Below are 9550 nucleotides of genomic sequence, written 5' to 3' on the forward strand. Positions count from 1 at the left end.
TAATCCTTTCTTAGTATGGCTGAAGACTTTAAACTTAGCACTTCTTGGGAGGTAACCCAGTATTCATGCGACACGGTAATATCTTTCCTTATATCTTTTGCTTCAAGTGGTAACAGTTTCTCCTTGTTCATGCTTTTAATTTTATCTTTAGAACATTAAGGAAAATGTTAGATTTAAGTTTGGGGGTATGGGAGAAACTTTTTAGTTGCATTAAATAAACTCTAGAGCCTAGAAATTTATGCTTATTAAGGATGGCACTAACCAATCTAAGTGAATGGAAGCATCTTGGTTATAGGAGTTGAGGAACCAATCTGATTAGATGGAATCATCTAAAGATTCTATTCATAAAAGCACAGAGCTCAGGTGTTAGGGAAAAAAAAACATGGTAGTTTCGCTATATCCTCGTGATGGAAACATCGAAAGAATCCTGATCAGTTCTTCTTTTTCTTTCTTTTTACCATTGCTAGGGTGAAATAGAGTGACTGAGATCAAAAAAAAAAAAAATTGAGACAAGACCACCAGACTAGAGCTGTCAAACGGGCAAGCTAGGGTCAACCCGGCCCTAGCTTGACAAGCCACGGACGGGTTAGGGTCAACCCTAGCCCTAGTACTGTTCATGTACAAGCCCAAAACCCCAACCCTAGCCCTAGACGGGTTGGCTCTGAAGGGTTGGCTGGTAAATTTGACTTTATTAATTTTGTGCTAAAAATATGAATACTGAAAACAGATTACAGATTCCACAATACAACTAAAACATGATTGAAATGAACCAAACCAAAGTTGTGGAGTGGAATACATATAGACATAGTTACATACATATATTAAACCAAAAAAAAATAAAAACTTCCACTTTTACTGCCTACCAGTTTACCACAGTATCACCTACTAAAAGTCTAAAACACATCATCACTACACTAGTGAAGAGGAGACCATACTAACAACCAATTCCTGCACAAAAAGTATCATATTCATTAATAAGGAATTAAGGATATAGGATAGGTCCAGGATTGTGATTCATATAAGAATCCTCAAAGTGACAGTAACTATTATCTATGTTTGTCCTTTTATATAAAAAAGTGGACAAACTGAAGTAGTGAACCGAAGCTACCGTCTACAGTCTACTGAACTGACTTTGAAATCTTGAATCACAACCTAAACCCTCATATGCAGTCACATATACAATATATATCGTTAGTGTCTCCCTTCATATTTATACAAAAAATAGGAGACAGTGATAATATCATATGGAAGTCCAAAATATTTCCTAAATCAGTGCCCAAAAAATGTTCCTTTTCCATGTATCTTTGTAATTTTGTGTCTAGAAGTGTATCACTTCAAGATGCTCCAGTATGAATCTGTAATTTCCAGCAAAAAGTATATCAAACAAAAGGATGTGTTGATGTAAATAAATAGAATTTTCATAATTACCCGCTTTATATCGCTGAAGTACAGATACTAATTAGACGCATAAGAACTTACTGCCTCATTGTTGTTTGCTGGCTCAAATGCCAATACATCCTCACTAATATCATTATCTTTCACTTCCTCAACATCAGTTGATGCAGCTCCTACATATAATTGAAAATAAGTAATTATCAATCTCATATATATTGTTAAATAGACTTACAACTAATTTTAAATATTACTCAAGATACTTAGCCTCTTATAGTCTTACCGATTCCATATATCCAATCACGAGTTGTTATCAATGCCTCGGCACTTTCAGGTGATAAGGAGCTGCGATATCTGTCAAGTACCCTTCCCCCAAGGCTAAATGCAGATTCCGAAGCAACAGTTGAAATAGGAATTGATAAAATATCGGCTGCCATTCTTGTAAGATTAGGGTATCGTATTTCTTGGCTTCTCCAATACTTCAAGATGTCAAAATCAGTTGACATTGATCCTGATGACTCACTTAGATATTGTTCTAGTTCTGACTTATCAGATTGTTGACCACCATTTTTTTTGCCGCGGAAAATTCCTGCATCAAAAAACTTCAACAATTAACTACCAGTTCTATATGGACAGTTATAGAAATGTTCAAGCAATTAAAACTTAAAGAAATATCACCTGCATAAAAGCACTTCCATTGCGTACAGAATTCCCACCATTTACAGTACCTGAATTCTGAGTTTCATTGGTTGTCGAACCTCTTAAAGTTGACGCCGTATGATACTCTTTATAGAGTGCCGCCATCCTTTTTCTAATAATATTAACTTCCTTCTTCATTTCACGCTCAACAGGATACACCTTTTCTAAAGTAAACTCTACAAATTCAAACTTCAATCGAGGGTCTAAAACGACTGCCATTGCCAATATTGGACTCAATTTTTTCCAATACTTGGCAAATTTTTCTTGCATTTTCTTCGCCATGTTTCTGATGAACTCAATGTCATTAGTTGTCTCTTGATCTAATAATACTTTAATCTGACAAACCCCATCAAAATAAAAATTAGAAGTAGGATACTTGTTTCCAGAGAATAGAGTCGTGAGGTCATAAAAGACCTTGAGAAACTTCGTGACCACTTTGATTTGCTCCCATTCTTCCACATTAGGAGACTCTGCATAGTCAGGGTCCACCAACCTCAAATGAGTGAAGACTTTTTCATACGAAATACAACTTTGCAACATAAGATAAGTAGAATTCCATCTTGTCTTAACATCTTGTCGAACACCCATCTTTACTGACATTCCTAAATCGCTGACAGTATCCAAGAAATTTTGTTTTCTTCTTTGTGAACCTTTAAGGTACTTCACTGCTAACCTTATCTTGATTACTTCTGGATCAATCTCTGTCAGTCCATCTCTTACAATAAGATTTATTATGTGAGCACAACACCTTATATGAAAGTTTCTTTTCCCAGTATCCGACATAACATTCCTTGCAATGAATCGACTCTTCATTATCTTAACACATGAAGTATTTGATGCAGCGTTATCCAAAGTGATGCTGGTTACTTTTCCTTCAATTCCCCAATCATTTAACATCAGAAATAACTTATCTGAAAGTGCTTGACCAGTATGGGGTGGTGGCAGTGGAGAAAAATTTAAAAGAAACTTCTGCAATACCCAATCTTGATCAACAAAGTGTACTGTTAAACTTATGTATCCAGTGGTGTTGACGGAGGTCCACATGTCTGATGTTAGACATATTTTACCTGGAGAACATTGTAATTTCTTGCGAATAACTTCTTTTTGGAACTTATGCATTTTAAGAATATCAGACCTTGTAGTATTCCTTGATATGGTTTCAACATCGACATTCAGATAACTACATAACTCCCTAAATTCAGTCCATTCTACACAATTAAAGGGGAGATTTTTACCAATAATTAGTCTTGCAACTAAATCCCGAAACTTTGATTGATCTATTTTGCGTGCACGAGTAGCCAGTTCTCCATTATTTATAGATAACAAAAGTTGCCCCACATCTTGCATCTTCAGTCTAGGGCACTTCTTTAAATGCCTTGACATAGTTGATGTTCCTCCTTTCTGACTGTCATAAGCATATTCCTTCCTACAATGCTTGCACGTAGCCTTTTCTTTACCATCTTTGTCTCGTGACCAATCAAAATCATTCCATACTTTTGATGTAAATTTCCTTTTCTTTGAAGCATGCTCTTGACTTGTCATCGAATCTACTACTGTGATATCCTCTTCACTCATGACATCGTCATGGTCTTCTTCAACTGACATTTTAGGAAGCTACATAAAGAATTCAAAAATCAAAATTAGTAAGCCTTGAGCTATATCACAGGGGACTAGAGCTGTCAATAATTAAAATCCCAACAAGTACACATCCCAAACTGGCAAAGGAAAAGCCAACAAAAGTATGCTTTTTTACACTTTCATGTAAGCCAAAATAAAACATGTGCTTTCTGATTCTGACATGCTGCATATGGAGTTCATTTCCATTTTCAGAATCAGTAAACCTTTGTAATTCAAATAAATATTCACAAGCATAACATAAGCAAGCTATGCATTATTAATTTATTATAGATTGACATTAAGAGATAGATTGACATTAAGAGACATGAGTTAACAATAAATGACACAAATTCGTGAAAAGGGGATTGGGGTTCTAAGAATCATTTCCACAAACACCTAACAGTACTTAAAACAAGTTATGCATTAAAAACTTAGAACTACTCACCTAGATTAGGAAAGTAGAAGTAAAATCATCGGCCAATTTTTCCTATTCTTCTTCAACGGTAGTCTAAAGAAAGCCCTAACCCCTGAAAATCAAACAGATAGTTAGAAAATTTAAAAAAAAAAAAAGATAATTAAAGTTAAACTTAAAGATCAAAATCTAATCTATAACTTAGAAGTGAAAAAACAACCTAAAGGATAAAACTTGGTTAGTTGATTACGAGTAAAGCCCTAACCCTAACCCCTGAAAATCAAACAGAATAACAGATAGTTAGAAAATTAAAAAAAAAAAGATCATTATAGTTAAACAGTAAACTTAAAGATCAAAGATTCAAAATCTAATCTAGAACTCGGAATAGTTTTAAGTTAGAAAAAGAGACGAACTCACGAACACGAATACGGAATACCTCTGCAGCTCTGCTCTGCCTCCACCCTCCAGTCCAGATCTAAAACTTAAGAGAAGTTTTCTGATTTCTATTTCTTTGGAAAACTTAGATAAGAATGAGAAATACCCGGTTACCTGGGTAACAGGTAAAATACTACCGATACCTCCGATTCTAGGTTACTATCATAATTTAACGGTTTGGATGGTAACCCGCGGGTTAGACCTAACCCGGCTTGTTTTCTATTAGGGTCAGATATAACAGACCTAGCCCGTCCCGTTTAGGAAACAAGCCCAGCCGAGCCGGGTTGAAACAAGCCGGGCTAGGGTCAACCCGCGGGCCGGGTTACTAATTGACAGCTCTACACCAGACCAACCAGAATAAATACAATAAAGTCGACCACTGGTACCCTTGTATATGCCAGCTGAGTTGACCTAGAGTTAGGATTATCGACCACTGGTTCCCTTGTATATGCCGGTGTGTTGATATTAGTCCAGACCAGTATCTCAGTCCATTAGGATAGGTTCACCTTAGTTAACATCATCTACGTTTTTCTCTACATCCATCTTCTTAATCTATCCATGTGATTGGTTGACTCCGGTTTATGATGTCCAGAAACTATCTGAGTAGAGCTCTGTCACTTTATATGAATTTTAGTATGCTTGAGTGCAAACTCGTGTACAACAATTGGAATTTCGCCTCAGGGTACTTCCTCCTGTAGTCAATAAGTATGCCAACCAAGGAGATTCTTTAGTGCCTTCCAAGGTTCAACGTAGATATATAGGATCTGGAGTAAAGGTTTTGTGGGTACACCTCTGGTAAACCCTCCCGAGATTAACTTGGTCACTAGGGCCACCTAGTGAGTTAGGATTTTATTTTCAAGATTAGTTTTGCTCGAGGACTAGCAAATAATAAGTTTGGGGGTATTTGATAGACACATTTTTGTGTCTAAATTGATCTCAATACTATATATTGTTGGCACTCGATTTCGTATTTATTTACAGTGTTTTTTTGTGTTTGTAGGTATTTTTGGGGAATAAACATTTTCGGAAGAATTGGCTTAAAAGTGTTAAAGGCATCCTCATTTCAGATAAGAGCACCAATCTTGTTAAAGGCACCAGCAAATGGATAGAGGCACCCTCTCCTTCTTCATTTTGAAACAAATTCACGATTTTATGGGATATTTTAAATATTCGAGGCAAAGATATCTTATTGCCTATTATACATAAAGTTTCGATATCTTGAAGGTAAAAGAGATAATATATTTATGAGTTGGTTTTTATTGAAAAGGAGAAAGAAAATCTGGGTTTTTTTTAAAAAAACTAAAAAAAGATAATATCCCTAGGATTTTATTCTAGCAAATAAAGAAGATTTGTGATAACGGAGAAAGAAATTATTCATGAGATATCTTTCATTAAAGAGAAGATCTGATGGAGTTATGGAAGAAGATTTTGAAAAGATGTTTGAGTAATGGGTTATTGTGTATAAATAGGGTGCTAGTAGGACCAAACAGATGGAGGGAGAGAGGGGAGTTTTGGGAGAGCAAAATCATTGTTTTATTCTTCTCATTACATTTCATCATCTTGTAAATACTTTTTGAGCCATGAATAAATATTTTAAGTGTGTTTTCGACGTGATGAGCTAAACCCCAACACTGGGACGACGGAGGAAGACAATTTCATACATGGGTAAAATTATTTAATTCTTTTTAAGACTTTTGCATTAATTTTAATTGAAATATGATTTGAATTAATTGGTTGTCATTTAATTTGATGAGGTATGCTTAGCTTAAATGTTTTGATACATCATGCTTAGGATTTACAACTAATCTTTTGAGAATCTACCTTGGCAAAACCAGAGTCCATCTTAATTTTATTCATTGAGCTTTAATTGTTGAGAATAAATAAATTGAACCATATGTTATGAATTCGAAGAAATCCTAGTCCCAGTAACACTCTTCATCCTGTGACAATATTTTGTGTATATTCTTTCTTTTCTTTTAGTTTATTAATTCTTAAAATCAATTCATCAAGTCCGAGTGAACGACAACTCTATTTACCACTATATAAAATTCAATCAATTTTTGGTGTCGCTGTCGGGGAGCGGCTGTGGAATATTGTAATTAGTATTGTTGATTTTGTAAATAGTTAGGTATTTATTTTAATTTTTTGTACAGTATTTTTATTTTTTTTGGATTTCTTTTTCCTTTTGACTTGTTTTGTGCTTCAGAATTTTATTTCAGGAGCCTTTTTGAGAACGATGAGTGCTTTGCGCGAGACGACGGCTATGACGCTTGGAGAATACATGTATGGGTCACGGTATAAGGAAGTTCTTGCTTATAATCGTCTCAGGTATGGAACTTGGAATCCACGTAATTTCGCTATGGGTGGTTATTCAGATGAGTATCAACCCCAATACCATGAGGGTGAAAAGGAACTTGATACTAGAAGTGAATTTAGGAATTATGATACCGATATAATATCTGAATTTATTGTATCTTACACAACTCATGATCTAACCGATTATTTGTCTATTCAAAAGGACGAGAGTTGTGTTAGAGATGCCATTTATTCAGATAATGATGAATTAGAAGAACCTGTTTATACAGAAGATACTATTGTTGAGTCTAACGACTTAGAGACAATAGACATTCGTAATAAGATATTTTCTAATCATTCAAATAATGAGTTTCCTATCAGTCACTTAGTTGCAGATAGCGATGAGGTGATTATTCATGATATTGTTGCTCCATTGTGATCTTGTTATTCTGATCCATCTAGTGATTTTATGAATGGTGATATAAATGTTGAACATATTAATATTGGTCAGATAACTCGTGTCAATGATTTTGAGACTTTATCTGTTTGTTTAGCCCACTTTTATGATTCCGATGACCCTATGATTATTGATATTATCAATGCATTGCGACCTCCAATAGATATCAAGGTAACTCGACAACGGAAGTTATTTCCGCGTACTTAGAACCGGATTTAGGAGTTGCATATTTTGACAAACTTGAACCATTATATACAAGTTTAAACCATTGTGTTGAGTTTGATAATCCGGTACCTTTTTGCATTGTCAATACATTGCTTCCTATGATTTCTAGTGAAGAAAATGTGTCGACCGGATGTATTTCAGCTGATTTAGAACCTGATATAGAGTGTGCTTCCCGAATAGAAAATAAGATACATTCTATGTTTGTTGTCCATGTGAGTGATTTGTTTATCTCGACTAAGGACTGTTTTCTATTGGGAATGGATTTACACATCTTTTTGGAGGTTAATAGTGTTTGCAGGTTCATATTCGCAGCTGACCTGATTCGTTGGATTGATCCCCAACTTTTCAGACTTTACATATATGCTTTGCTGCTTACTTTGGTGCAACCTCACCTTGTTTGAGGTTCTTTATGTGCGCAAGCAGGGATACAAAGATTTCGCTTCATGGGAGTCAACCCATCAGATTTGTTTTTCTTCATCCATCTTTTATCAGTTTGCTTGAATTTTAATTGAAATATGATTTGAATTAATTGGTTGTCATTTAATTTGATGAGGTATGCTTAGCTTAAATGTTTTGATACATCATGCTTAGGATTTACAACTAATCTTTTGAGAATCTACCTTGGTAAAACCAGAGTCCATCTTAATTTTATTCATTGAGCTTTAATTGTTGAGAATAAATAAATTGAACCCTATGTTATGAATTCGACGAAATCCTAGTCCCAGTAACACTCTTCATCATGTGATAATATTTTGTGTATATTTTTTCTTTTATTTTAGTTTATTAATTCTTAAAATCAATTCATCAAGTCCGAGTGAACGACAACTCTATTTACCACTATATAAAATTCGATCAAATACCCTCATCTAACAACTTAAGCACCTCTTTTAGAACTACCTCTTTCATGTTAGGGTTCAGCCGACGTTGCATCTCCCTAGCAGGTTTGGAGTCTTCTTCTAAATGAATCTGATGCATACAAACGGTAGGACTTATACCCTTAATGTATGCTATAGTCCACCCTAAAGCTTCCTTATTGTCTTGAAGAACTTTTACTAGCCTACTTTCCTGATCACTATCCAAATCGGAAGCTACTATCACAGGTAAAGTCTCAGATGGTCCTAAAAACACATAATTCAGGGTATCTGGTAGTGGTTTAAGGTCCAACTTAGAAGGCTCTTCTAAAGAAGGAATTAGGGTATTCTCATAAACTGGTAATGGTTCGAATCTAGCTTTCCATCTATCAGTGTCTAACACAGGGGTATAATCTAATAGAGCATTCACCTGTTCAATAGTGTTATCGTCGTCAAAGTCTAAACCGAAATGTGATAGACAATTTTCTAATGGGTCTTCAGACAATATGTTTGGTAATGACTCCTGAACTAAGGCTTCTATCATGTTCACCTCTTCGACACACGTGTCATCTAGCTCATAAGGTAGCTTACTGACATTAAAAATGTTCATCTCTATAGTCATATTACCAAAAGATAAATTCATCACACCATTTCGACAGTTAATGATCGCATTAGACGTAGCTAAAAATGGGCGACCTAAAATCACAGGTATCTGGTTCTATGGGTCATGGACAGGTTAGGTATCTAAGACCACGAAATCTACTGGATAAATAAACTTTTCGACCTCAATGAGAACATCCCCAATAACACCTCGAGGAATTTTAACAGACCTATCAGCTAACTGCAGTGTCATCTGAGTAGGTTTCATTTCACCAAGTCCTAGATGTAAGTACACATGGTACGGTAGTAAGTTCACACTGGCTCCTAAGTCAAGTAAAGCTTTTTCTACCCGGTGTTACCTATTGTACAAGCAATGGTAGGGGAACCTGGGTCTTCGTACTTTGGAGTTGTGGTGTTCTGAATGATTGAACTTACATGACTAGCTAAGAAAGCTTTCTTATGGACGCTAAGTTTTCGCTTTCGCGTACACATATCCTTGAGGAACTTGGCATAAGCAGGAATTTTCCTAATTGTATCTAATAAAGGAAGGTTTATGGTAACTTGCTT

The 9550-nt window shown here is 35.3% G+C and overlaps 1 long non-coding RNA gene across 1 annotated transcript; it reads right to left on the minus strand.

Moving 5' to 3' along the window:
* Positions 1–2668: 2668 nt before the first annotated feature.
* LOC113336664 lies at positions 2669–4391 on the minus strand. The gene is made up of 3 exons (XR_003353990.1): positions 4341–4391; positions 4154–4228; positions 2669–2693 (listed from the first exon to the last, which is right to left on the minus strand). It is a non-coding gene; the product is annotated as an uncharacterized LOC113336664 (long non-coding RNA).
* Between the last annotated feature and the right edge of the window lie 5159 nt (positions 4392–9550).

The sequence above is a fragment of the Papaver somniferum genome, chromosome 1 (genome assembly GCF_003573695.1).
Source record: "Papaver somniferum cultivar HN1 chromosome 1, ASM357369v1, whole genome shotgun sequence".
NCBI classification, from domain to species: domain Eukaryota; kingdom Viridiplantae; phylum Streptophyta; class Magnoliopsida; order Ranunculales; family Papaveraceae; genus Papaver; species Papaver somniferum.